The sequence below is a fragment of the Manis javanica genome, chromosome 6 (assembly GCF_040802235.1).
Source record: "Manis javanica isolate MJ-LG chromosome 6, MJ_LKY, whole genome shotgun sequence".
Classification (NCBI taxonomy): Eukaryota; Metazoa; Chordata; class Mammalia; order Pholidota; family Manidae; genus Manis; species Manis javanica.
Genome location: NC_133161.1, coordinates 110,209,500 through 110,221,917, shown reverse-complemented (window position 1 = coordinate 110,221,917; position 12,418 = coordinate 110,209,500). Strand labels below are relative to the sequence as shown.

General features: G+C 42.5%; 1 long non-coding RNA gene across 2 annotated transcripts in view; it reads left to right on the top strand.

Annotated features, from left to right (window-relative positions):
• The first annotated feature begins 307 nt into the window (after nucleotides 1-307).
• LOC140849972 (uncharacterized) overlaps nucleotides 308-12,418 on the top strand; it is a 65,192-nt gene continuing 53,081 nt past the window's right edge. For both annotated transcript variants that reach the window (XR_012132489.1, XR_012132490.1), the window contains exon 1: nucleotides 308-1,335. This is a non-coding gene — a long non-coding RNA (uncharacterized lncRNA). The remainder of the gene's footprint in view (nucleotides 1,336-12,418) is intronic.

Here is a 12,418-nt window from a genome sequence, read left to right as displayed (position 1 = left end):
CTACCTAAAGTAGTAAGGAAAATATTTCTGCATGCTAAAAAATGTGTCTTTTGATAAAATAAAGTAACTTTTTCTAAAGTACAACTGTTTATTTAGAATGAGAAATATAAATGTAAAAAGAAGGTTGTAAAAAGTTTGTAGAACAATTTAACATTGTCATGCTATATAAAATTAAAGCAAATGAGTCTCAGTATCAAGTACATAGCAAAATTAGAATTTTTTTTCAGTTAAAAAGACAAAGTTTTCCTAACTGTTAGTCTGCTCTTAATATTAAAAGATTGCAGAGAGTTCTTCTAATTGTTTTATCAAAGCAGTTTCTTATGCTTAAAGTATCAGTGAGTTGTCAGAGTCTTTAAGAAAATGAGATCTTAATATTAAAAGGACTAAATGCTAAACTTTACTAACAACTGTGTAACCTTCTTTACTTGCCTTTGAAGTACTTTGTTGTCATTCTAAATGGATAAGTATTGCTTCATGGCAACCTATAATCCTCTTTAAGCAAGTGCCAAAGAAACTTTCTTATGACAACTTCCCAAAATCAAATTTGAAAAGGTACTTTTACCTCTAGTTAACTTTAATATTTTCCAGAGGGCCCTGGAACATGTCAGAGGAACTTTTCTCATTGGAGAAAATATTTAGCTAATTTGACTTATTTATCTGATATATTTACCTAAAAAGCACTGTCAAAAGGAATGATGCTAAACTTTGTTACTGAATGTTTTGTGTTACAGAAATATCCAAATTTCCTTATGACAGCTGTCTTACAGTTGTAGGATCTAAGCATTCAGTGAAGACATCAGGTTAGCCTAAGCACAGCCATCTTGAGAAGCTCAGAGGCCATTTTCTGAATATGTGACTCAGAAAGGCCTTGAAAACGAGGTGAAAAACAAGTTAATTATGAACACCAGGTGGTGGGCAGCTGCGGCCTTCAGACAGCTAACCTCAGTCAGTTAGTCATACATACCAAGCTTATCTTGCTGAAACACACCCTAGCATTCTGAGAGTAATCTTATCTCACTGAACCCCCCAAGATGTGATGCCAGCCAATGAATCATGTGTACGTGCTTGTAGAAAAATACTGTCCTTTTGAAAATGCTATAAAAACCTCTGGCTTTGGCTGCTCAGGGTCCTTGTTGAGACCCGCTGCATCGGGCTGACACTTGGACCCCAGTTAGCTGGTTCCTGAATAAATTCCTCTTGCTTGTTGCATCAAGAGACGCCTTTCGTGAGTGATTTGGGGCGGCGTCCTCCTCTGGGAAAATCCAACATTTGGGGGCTCGTCCGGGATCATGCGCTCACCCCGCTTCACTCCTGAAGTCGCTCTTGGAGGAAGAGGTAAGATTAGTGGCACCTTGAGTTGTCTGTGTTCTGTCTTCTGTTTTTCAGCGAGACCGGTCGGAATTCTGAAAGGGGATACCCACTGTCTGGCAGTCATCCCGATCCCATAAAGGGGTTGAGACCACGGTTAGTAGACGTACTTGGAGCACCGCAGGCTGCAACCCTGGAGGACGCCTCAGGGAAATTGGAGGGCCAGGGACGCCTGGTAGCCTCTCATCTGTTTTTCCGGCAAAGTGAACCTGATGAGATAGGGTTGATTTTTAAGCGCCAGGAGTATCAACCCTCCGATTCCTTTCAGTTTCTGATTGAAAATCTGAGCAAAACAAAAAGCAGCCGCTGTGTGTCTAATCTGTGTGTGTCTCTGTTTTTTGTGTCTTTCACGTGCCTAATAATTGTTATACTGACAATGGGACAGACTCAGACAACCCCCTAAGTGTGTAAATGAATATATCTTTCTACCTCCAGATGGTATTAATGAAATTAATTTAAAGACAAGCACTTGTGAAAATTGAGTATTCTAAAACTTCCAGAAAACCTGATAAAAAGTGTTAAGCATTAATGCTAATTTGAGTTTGCCTGAGGCGGGCATGTCTTGGTAGTTGTCAGCTGCCTGAGTTTACCTAGAGTCATTTGAGTCATGTTATCTGCTAAATCTTTTAAGAATAGAATGCTTAGAAGCTTGGCTTTGTCTAGTGTTCAGTGGGGGTCTTGTGAGTAGTCTAGCGTAGTTGTTGCAGGTGGGTGAGCTGGATAAGTGTGGCAAGTGAACACCTTTTTAATTGTGTGCTGCAGTGTATATGCCTACCTGCAGCCTGAGAATCTTTTTAGTAACTTAAAGCCTTAGAGTTTTGTTAAGTTGAGAAGATGTGCTCTGTGTTTGCTGAGAGATTGTGCTGTGAAGCTCATGGTTGCAGAAATTGTAGAATGTGTTCGTAAGTTTGTTGGTCTAGAGAATGTTAGTTTGACAGTTTGCAGTGTCCTGCTTCTCAGTGTTCACTGGAAGTTGAAGTTTCTAATAGTTTTGAGTTCTGGTTAGAACTGCTTAAGGTGATGGAGAGGGCATTTCTCTATGCTGGAAGATGTATGTTTTAATGAGAGAAAGTGTAAAGAACGGAAATTCGTTTTGTTGAAGGTAAAAGAGAGTGATTGTTCTGAAGTGCAGCTGTTTAAAGAGAGAGAACACTGAATGTAAAAAGAATGTTGTAGAAGGCTTGTAGAAGAGTTGGTATAGTCATGCTATGTGAAACTGAAGCGAGTAAGTCTTGGTATCGAGTGTACAGCAGAATTAGAACTTTGTTTTCAGTTAAAAAGACAAAGTTTTCTTTAACTGTTAGTCTGCTCTTAATGTTGAAAACTCAAGGCAGTTTCTCGTGCTTAAAGTCTCAGTGAGTTGCCAGAATATTAAAAAAAATGAAATCATAATATTCAAAAGACTAAAAGCTAAAGTTTGTTAACAACTGTCTTTATGAGCAGAATTGAAACATCCTTCTCTCTACCTGATCCCTCCAGAGTTGAAAAACTTTCAGTGACTGTTTTTGTATTCCATGGCAGTATGTTTATTTGCACGAGTTCAATAAGAATCTGCTTTCCTTGTGAGAAGACTACTTAAGAACACTAGTTATACCACCAAGGCTTTGACTGGAATGTCACACCTGAGAGACATGTGCATAGACTCAGATGTAAACAACTTTAAAGAACTAAGATTGACTTTATAAAGCCAACAAAGCCCCTTAAAAGAACTGGCCTGGTACCTTGCTTATAGACTTCCCAGCAGCCTTACCAGGTGAGTAAAGAAAGTCACTTCCTGGCAGGTGCAGAGACCTCAAGAAGAGAGAAATTCATCCAAATCTACAGGTACTGCAGGCAAAGCCTGATGGCAAGTCTGGCTTGGCTGTCTGGCCTCAAGAAGCCTTTAAAAGTTCAATCTGAAATTCCTTACAAAAAGTTCCAGCAAAGCATATTTAAAAGAGCCTGTGTAATCAATTGCTCTTCTTGCTGCACCTGTGCAAATAATCAAGCCAGCTGTTAATTATTTTCTTAACCTAGTTACTTCTAGTAAAAATGAGAGTGATTTTAGAGAAAAGTATTGTTTCAATAATGCAGCCTCCTTCGAGAATAAAAAATCCAACTCCAGATGTTGCTACATAACCTAATAACACAATTTGTTTTATCTTGCCTAGAAGCCACAAAACTGCAAATAGTAATAAAAATGAAACCCAGAATAGAAGCGCCAGCCTTCTGAAGCCCTCTCAACTGACCAGTGATAGAGACCTAGCTGCACCCTTTACTGCGCCCCCTTCTCAGCACGAAGCAGCCAGAGCGGTCATCGCCCCTTTTCCCTAGCAGCAGCTAGAGTCTCTATCTGTAGAAGAAAGAATGAGACCATACCCGTAGCTTCCTCAAGTAAAAACAGATATTTAGTCCCTCCTCTCCAGGGGTAGTGAGCTTGTAATACTGGACTGACCCCGTGTGTCTCCACCTCTGCCTTCAATTCGTCCCGTGATTTCTGTATTATAGTCCAGCTAGTGCCTAAGCTGATGTATCATGCAACCCTGATACCCACTCTAGCCAGACCCTTGCTTATTTTTGTGCTGCTTCTTACTTTTAGTCCCTGTGTTTTAAACTGGCTAGTATCTTTTGTTAGAGAGAAAGTGAGTGCTGTTCAGGTGGTAATGCTAAGACAGCAGTATCACTCACTCACACATAAAGAAGAAATGAACATTCCATGATTAGAATGATCAAAAAGAAAAGTGGGGAAATGTAGGATCTAAGCATTCAGTGAAGACATCAGGTTAGCCTAAGCACAGCCATCTTGAGAAGCTCAGAGGCCATTTTCTGAATATGTGACTCAGAAAGGCCTTGAAAACGAGGTGAAAAACAAGTTAATTATGAACACCAGGTGGTGGGCAGCTGCGGCCTTCAGACAGCTAACCTTGGTCAGTTAGTCATACATACCAAGCTTATCTTGCTGAAACCCACCCTAGCATTCTGAGAGTAATCTTATCTCACTGAACCCCCCAAGATGTGACACCAGCCGATGAATCATGTGTATGTGCTTGTAGAAAAATACTGTTCTTTTGAAAATGCTATAAAAGCCTCTTGCTTTGGCTGCTCAGGGTCCTTGTTGAGACCCGCTGCGTCGGGCTGACACTTGGACCCCTCTTGCTTGTTGCATCAAGAGACGCCTTTCATGAGTGATTTGGGGCGGCGGCGTCCTCTGGGAAAATCCAACACAGTAAGCTCTCATCAGATGTTTAACCATTGTCATTTGTAAGTCTTTTGTCATCTATACTCACTGTTTGTTACTCCTAAACTAGTAAGAAACTAGATTTCAGCAGAACAAGTATTAGTTACAGAAGACTAAGTAAACTAAGGAAGATGATTTTGTAGCTTTTTGTTTCAAATGTTGTTGATAAAGTGTTTTAAGCTTTTTCTCTTAAGCTGACAACAGTTTAGTAAATGACTGCGTTTATAAGCAGAATTGAAACTTTATATTTCTCTCTACCTGATCCCTCCAGAATTTAAAAACTCCTAGTGACTATTTTTATATTTCATGGCAGTATGTTTATTTGCATAAGTTCAATAAGAACATGCTTTCCTTGTAAAGAAGACCAATTAAAAACACAAGTTATACTACCATGGCTTTAACTGGAATGTCATACCTGAGAGACACATGCATAAACTCAGATATGAACAGCTTTAAGGAACTAAGGTTGACTTCATAAAGCCAACAAATCCCCTTAGAAGAATTCCTGGAAGATGCAGGAACCTCAAGATGTCTTCAGGACCTTGAGAAGAGAAGAATTCACCCAAATCTACAGGTACTTCAGGCAAAACCTGATGGCAAGTCTGGCTTGGCTGTCTGGCCTCAAGAGGCCTTTAAAAGTCCAATCTGAAATTCCTTACAAAAAATTCCAGCAAAGCATATTTAAAAGAGCCTATGTAATCAACTGCTCTACTTGCTGCACTTATGCAAAGAATAAAGCCAGTTGTTAATAATTTTCTTAATCCAGCTACTTCTAATTAAAATGAGGGTGATTTTAAAGAAAAGTATTATTTCAATAATACAGTCTTTTCTATAATAAATTCCAATACTAGTCATTGAGATATAAACTCAATCCAGAATTCCAGTCCCTCATAATGGCCTGGCTAATGCCCCTACTGGGCCCCTTAATAACAGTTTGTGGTTTACTCTTAGTTGTCCCTTGTGTCCTCAGGTTCCTCCAACAGCGGCTAACTCAGATGACCCAGTCGCCACCAACCAGATATTATTTCACCATTATGCAACTCTTTCCACTGAAACCCCTTCTTTGGCCTAATACCAACCTCAAACCTCCACGTTGTCCCTTGTCAGCCAGAAGTAGCCAGATCAAGTCATCGCCCATTAGGACCAAAAGGCTGGAATATTAGGCTAGGGAAAGGAAAAACAAGGACATGCAAACAGAAGAGAGATACCATAAAAAGAGAACAGACCAGACTCCAAGGTCCATGCCTTATATGGAAAGGGGACAGTTCTCCCTGAATTCCATCCTTCTGATGTGCCAAATAAGACCCGGATGTCAGCTTCCTCCCTCTTGGAAGAAAAAAGGTTTCTAGTTGTCTATTATGTCACCTTTAGCCAGTCATACCTCTCCACGCCCCCTAGGATAGCTTGCCCACTCCTCCCCCTCCTAACCCCTTATAAGCCCCCACCTGCCTGACTGGGTGTGACTTCCCTGGCCTGTGTTTCAGACCACAGAACATCACCCTGGAGTTTGCATTCAAATAAACTACCTGGCCCTTTGTTGCCTCTCTTCACCTGCTTATTTCGGCTAGAATTTATCTTACATATATTACTGAAGTTTTCCATTGCTGTAGGAACCATAGGGGGAAATCATTTGACAGAAAGAGAGGCAACATTAACAGATGTTGGAATTTGCAGACATGATCTTTAAAACACTTAGATATTTGCTTCATCTGCTCACATAACAAAAGGAAACATGAACTTAATGAAAAATGATAAAAGAAATTACACAAAATGAAAACTCTGAAAATGAAATATGCAATGTTCTAAAAGGAAAAAAGTTCTTGAAGAAAAATGGAAATCCATGTAATGCTACCCACCCCTCCAAAATATCTCTTCCTAAAAGGTAGTTCAGGAAAAACACACTCAGATATCAATAAGAAAAATGAAATTCCAACACAATTATATACATACACCAAAAAATGGAGCAAGATTCAGGGGAAACACAGTTTCATAAAGATCATTTCTTGTTTTTGTTTTTAATAACCTCTGATCCTAGGGTTTATTGAATTTTACATGGTACATGACAATAGATAATCAAGAAATGTTTTGCTAAGAAACAAAAATTTAGAGTTCTTCCTCCAGGAATTTTGGAAAAGCAAGTCCAGAATTACTGTTCTACCATAAATAACTTGAAGACTTCACAAAGTACATAAAATAACTCCTTTTAGTTATTATCCATGCAACAGCACAGGAGTGCAGAGGGCAGGGGAGAGTTGAGGTCAGCAGAAAAGTTGCCCTGGATTTTTCCTTCAGGCAATTTCTGGACCATGAAACAGGAGAGGGAACACAGGACAAAGTAGTTAGTGTTCCTGGGAGACATCAGAAGGGAAGCCCCTTAGAAATGGCATAAACTCACGATGGTTAAGCTCACAGATGAGTTTGGCTGTTCTGGACTCTCCTGTTAAAGTGCCTGCAAACAAATCTCAGAAGCGTCAAGTGAGTTTGTAAGTAACTTCCTGATGGAGCAAAGACCACACTCTTTGAAGTATGACAACAAAATCCAGGCACTGAAAACGTAACATCACTGAGTCCAGCGTCCAACAAAAAATGACTAGATAAGCCAAGATATAGGATAACTTGACCCATAGGAGAAAATCTGAAGCAGTAGTCAGAGATGCTGGAATGTGCAGACTTGAACTTTAGAAGTTATCATATGTATGCTTTATGTGCCCAAATATTAAAAGGTAACATGAACATAATGAGGGGAAAAGAAGGTGACATAAGAAAAAGAGTTAGATGGAAACTCTAGACATGAAATATGTAATATTCAAAATGAGTTTTTTATTAGATGGCAACAGAAAGAAGACATCATGGAAACATGAGTTAGTAGAAAGACAGGATGGCTGAATGAACATCCACCAGAGGGCATGTGAGGTGGCTGGTATCGTCTTCTGATATGGGTGGTGGCCACATAGGAGAGCACTTTGTAATCTATTGATCTGTATGCTTGATAATACAGATTTCTATATATATATGTAACATTTAAAATATAAAAACTAAACATATGCTAGATATTAGTCAATTACATTAGGTAAGAGAAAGCAGTTCAAGTATAGCAATTGTAAAGAAAGGTAAAAATAACTCTTCTAAGAGATTATAAGTGACCCTTGAACAATGCTGGATTAGGGGTGCTGACCACCCATGCAGTCGAAAATGAACATAGAACTGTTGAGTCTCTCATACTTTACTACTAATAGCCTGTTGTTGACTGGAAGCCTTACTGATACTATCAACAGTTGACACATATATTAACACATAGTTTATGTTATGTGTATATAATACCACATTCTGAAAATGAGGTAGAGACAAAATGTTTTCTCAAGTCATAAATCTCCAAAAGCTTTTCCAGTATATTTATTGAAAAAAAATCTGCCTATAAGAAGGTCCCATATTGGTTCAAACTCATATTGTTTGAGGGTCAGCTGTACTTTTTTTTATATTGCAGGGAATCCAAAAAGGGTCAGTGGAAAAAAATATTACATCCATGAGAAAATTCAGTGAGAAAGATTAATGATAACTTAAGTCTATGTTATCTGCCTATCTTTTTATACACAAGCACAATCTATTAGAAGACATAGTGGAGGAGAGGACCACATTTTCAATATAAAAGTATGAAACCAACAATAAGAAACATATTAAACTTATATGGGGAAAATGGTCAGTAGGCCCTGAGAAACAGCAGTGGGCCTGGACAACACTAGCCGGTAGCACATACTTAAAACCTACTGGACATTCAAACATAAGATGAAGCCTCGATGATAAAATCACTGTAAATGGGACAGATATTTAGGGACAGATTAGTGGACTAGAATATAAAATCCAGATAGAGAACCCAGCACCTAAAGAAATGTAATATGCAATAGAGATGGCATTTCAAATCAATGAGAAAAAGGAGACTTTTTGTAAAGGAGTGCAGAGAGCATCAAGAGTCAGGAAAAAGAACTAATAAAACTTAGCTAAACCTTAACAGCAGACCATTCCGGAATAGTAAGAGATTCAATGTCTAAACTTAGAGAGAGGATAGATCAAAGGAAGAGAGAGCGAGAGGCCAGCCAAGGGCTATTTGAACAACCCTGATATCCACCCTGGCAGGGCCCTTGCTTATTTTTATACTGCTTCTCACTTTAGGTCCCTGTATCTTAAACCGGCTAATAGCCTTTGTTAGGGAAAGAATGAGTGCTGTTCAGGTGCTAATGCTGAGACCGCAGTATCATTCACTCACACAGCAGGAAGAAACAAACATTCCATGATTGGAATGGTCAAAAGAAAGTGGGGAAATGTAGAATCTAAGCATTAGTAAGATGAGTAAATTAGCATAAGCATAGCCATCTTAGAAACCTAGAAACTATTTTCTGAGGGTGTGACTCAGGAAGAAAAAAAAAAAACCTGGGCCTGGGTAAGGCCTTGAAAAACAAGTTAATCATGAGCACCGGGTGGTGGGCAGCTGTGACCCTTGGTCAGCTAACCTTGGTCAGTTAATCTTATATACCAAGCTTATCGTGCAGAACCTCCCTAACCATTGAGGAGTAGTCTTATCCTGCCCTTGCTTAACCCCAGGGTGTATGTCTTGCAAGAATAATGTATAGTTGTGGAAAATTACTATGAGTTAAGTGCTTTGAAAATGCTATATAAAGAGCTCTGAGTGCTCGGGGTCCTTGTTGAGACCCGCTGCGTCGGGCTGACACTTGGACCCCAGCTAGCTGGCTGAATAAAGACTTTTCTTGAATTTACATCTCTATGCCTGTGTAGTTTGTTCTCTGGAGAAGCCTCGGAAGCCCAGACCCTAAAATTTGGGGGCTCGTCCGGGATACGAGCAGCTTCCCTGAGAACAAAGGATGGCTGGAGGCAAGGTGTAACTGTCCAGACGGGGCAGTGTAATTCGAGGGTCACCCCCTCGTGTCTGCATAAATCCATTATAAAGCGGGAGTCACCATCCCGTGTATGGTCTCGGGCTAGTGGTCCCGAGCGAGGTAGTCCGGGCTGGTAGCCCCGGCCCCCAGGCTAGCGACCCTGGGTAAAAGCTCAGGTAACCAATCCTGGCCCTAGGGTCCGAGTGACTCGGCATTAGGAAGGCAAATCCGGTCAGCAGAAAACTGGCGCCCGAGGAGGAAAAGATCAAGCTCGTCACCATGCGGCAGTCCGAGTGGACGCCCTTCGGGAGAATTACGAGAGTTTTTGGGGATCCTGAAAGTGGTGAGTGTGGTGTGCACCAGAGTGAGAGAAGGACCGGTCCGAACGAGTGCGATCAGATGTGGTGTGTGTGCTTGGTGTTATCATTGATTGTTTTACTGTGTTTTGGTTTCGGTTTATATTTCTTTTTGCACTTCTCATTTTAAGTTTCCTTGTTCTAAAGTTCTCCTGCTCTCTCCGTTCCTCCTTTCTGCCACTACATCATTCCCCGCGGGCACGGGTCGGGCAATTAAGAGCCATTAGGGCGCCCGCTGCTAGAAGACTCCTGTGACAGGATAAGGGGGTCACAGCTATGAATGAATCCCAGATGAATTTGCGTCCCCCGCAGAAGAAAAACTGTGCAACGACAGGCACCCATTCACAACCACATACAACAGTCATTTTGTTTGAAGTGGCATCTTCATCCTTCGCCTTTGTCTCCCTCATATTCTTTTTTTTCCTTCTTCTTTCTCACCATAGGTCAGACTCAGGCTACTCCTAAGAGTCTGATCCTCTCCCATTTCCCCAAGGTCAAGGAATAGGTCTTAAGTATGAGCCTTGGTATCAAGAAGGGTAAGCTCAACACCTTTTGCTCAGTCGAGTGGCCTTCCTTTGGAGTAGGCTGGCCGGCCCAGGAGTCTCTTTCTTTGGACCTTATTGGCAAGATCAAAGCCATTATCTCCCGGCCAGGTCCTGAGGGCCACCCTGACCAACTTCCCTATATTCTTGTCTGGGAAAATTTGGCCGAGAATCCCCCTTCCTGGTTGGAGCCCTTTTTGGTGGAGAAACCTCATACTGACCCACAAAAGACCTCCGTCCTAGTTGCTCAGGAAAAATTAAAGCCCTCTGATCTCAGGGCCAGAAATCCTGTGCGCCCGAGTGTGCAGCCTGTCCTCCCTGATAGTTCTCCTCTCTACCCCCTTCTGCCGATTAAGCAGCCACCCCAGTATGCAGAGGAGAGAGGTGAAGCTGCCAGGAGGATAGAAAATGAGGCTGGGGAACGCAGTGGGAACCAGGCGGCTGCAGCTTCCCCAGACTCTTCAGCAGAGAGAGGCAGCAGGCCGGAAAGAGCTTCCCTACACCCCCCCACCCTTGCCCCATGCTGGGCACCAGGTAGAACAGGAGGAATGCAGTTAAAACCTAGGGGGGCCAGGGAACAAGAAGGGGAGGCTCCCTCCACCTCAGAAGGAGCAGTGCCGGTTCTGCCTGTGCGTGCCATCGGTACAGGCATTGCTCAACAATATCAATACTGGCCCTTTTCATCTAGTGACCTCTATAATTAGAGGACTCAGAACCCTCCCTTCTCAGAGGACCCCAAGTGTCTTATAGGTCTAGTGGAGTCCATTATGTTTACCCATTGTCCCACATGGGAAAACTGCCAGCAATTGCTCCACACTCTCTTCACAATGGAAGAACGAGAGTGTATCCTCAATGAAGCCATGAAAAATGTCCTCGGAGAAAATGGAAGACCCACTACCCTCCAGCCCATCATCGACGAGGCATTCCCACTTATGTGCCCAGATTGGGACTTCGGAACTGCAGAAGGTAGGGAGCATCTCCGGGTCTACCGCCAGACTCTGATGACTGGTCTCCGGGCGGCCGCCAGATGGCCCACTAACTTGGCTAAGGTAAAAACTATTGTTCAGGGGGAAATGGAAAGCCCAGCCGCGTATCTGGAAAGGCTGTTTGATGCTTACTGGCAGTATACTCCCATAAACCTGGAAGCAGAGGAACATAGGTCATCTGTAGTCCTCTCATTCATCAACCAGGCAGCCCCTGATATCCAGAGAAAACTCCACAAGCGGGAGGACCTAGGGGAGATATCTATTAGGGAACTGCTGCAGCAGGCGGAGAAAGTCTTCAATGCTAGAGAAACTCTGGAAGATAGAGAAGAAAGGCTGAAGAAAGAGAAATGGGCAATGCAGGAGAAAAATAGGAAGGAAGACAGAGAATTTCAGAAAAGGGAGAACAAGAAGCAGAGGGAGGAGCTGGCCAGGATATTCCTGGCCAAGGTGAAGGAGGGCTTTGGGCCACCTCGAGGAACAGGACCCCGTCAATCCCGACTAGGACAAGATCAATGCGCCCTGTGTAAGAAATATGGACATTGGAAGAGGGAGTGCCCCTAAAGAAGGGAACAAGGGAGAGGGAACCCTGTTAAGACCCTGCACCTAGGAGAGGAGGATTGATAGGGACGGGGCTTGGCACCCCTCCCCGAGTCCTGGATAACCCTGTGTGTGGACGGGACTCCCATTAGGTTTATGGTAGATACTGGGGCACAGTATTCAGTTCTCAACCAGGCCCATGGCCCCCTAAACCCAGGACGCACAAGTATAGTCCAGGGAGTGACAGGGTCCAGGAAATGTGCCTGGACTACTAACAGAAAAGTGGACCTAGGAAGGCATCAGGTCTCTCACTCATTCCTGGTCGTACCTGAAAGCCCCGCACCATTGCTGGGCAGAGACTTATTAACCAAGGTCAGGGCAAGCATTCATTTTGAACCCGAAGGGATAAAAATCATGGACAAAGAAGGGCAGCCCCTACAACCGGCGCATGTGTTAACTCTGTCCCTGGCTGATGAACATTGTCTGTTACAGGCAGATCAAGAAAAGGGGGGCCGGAGAGAGA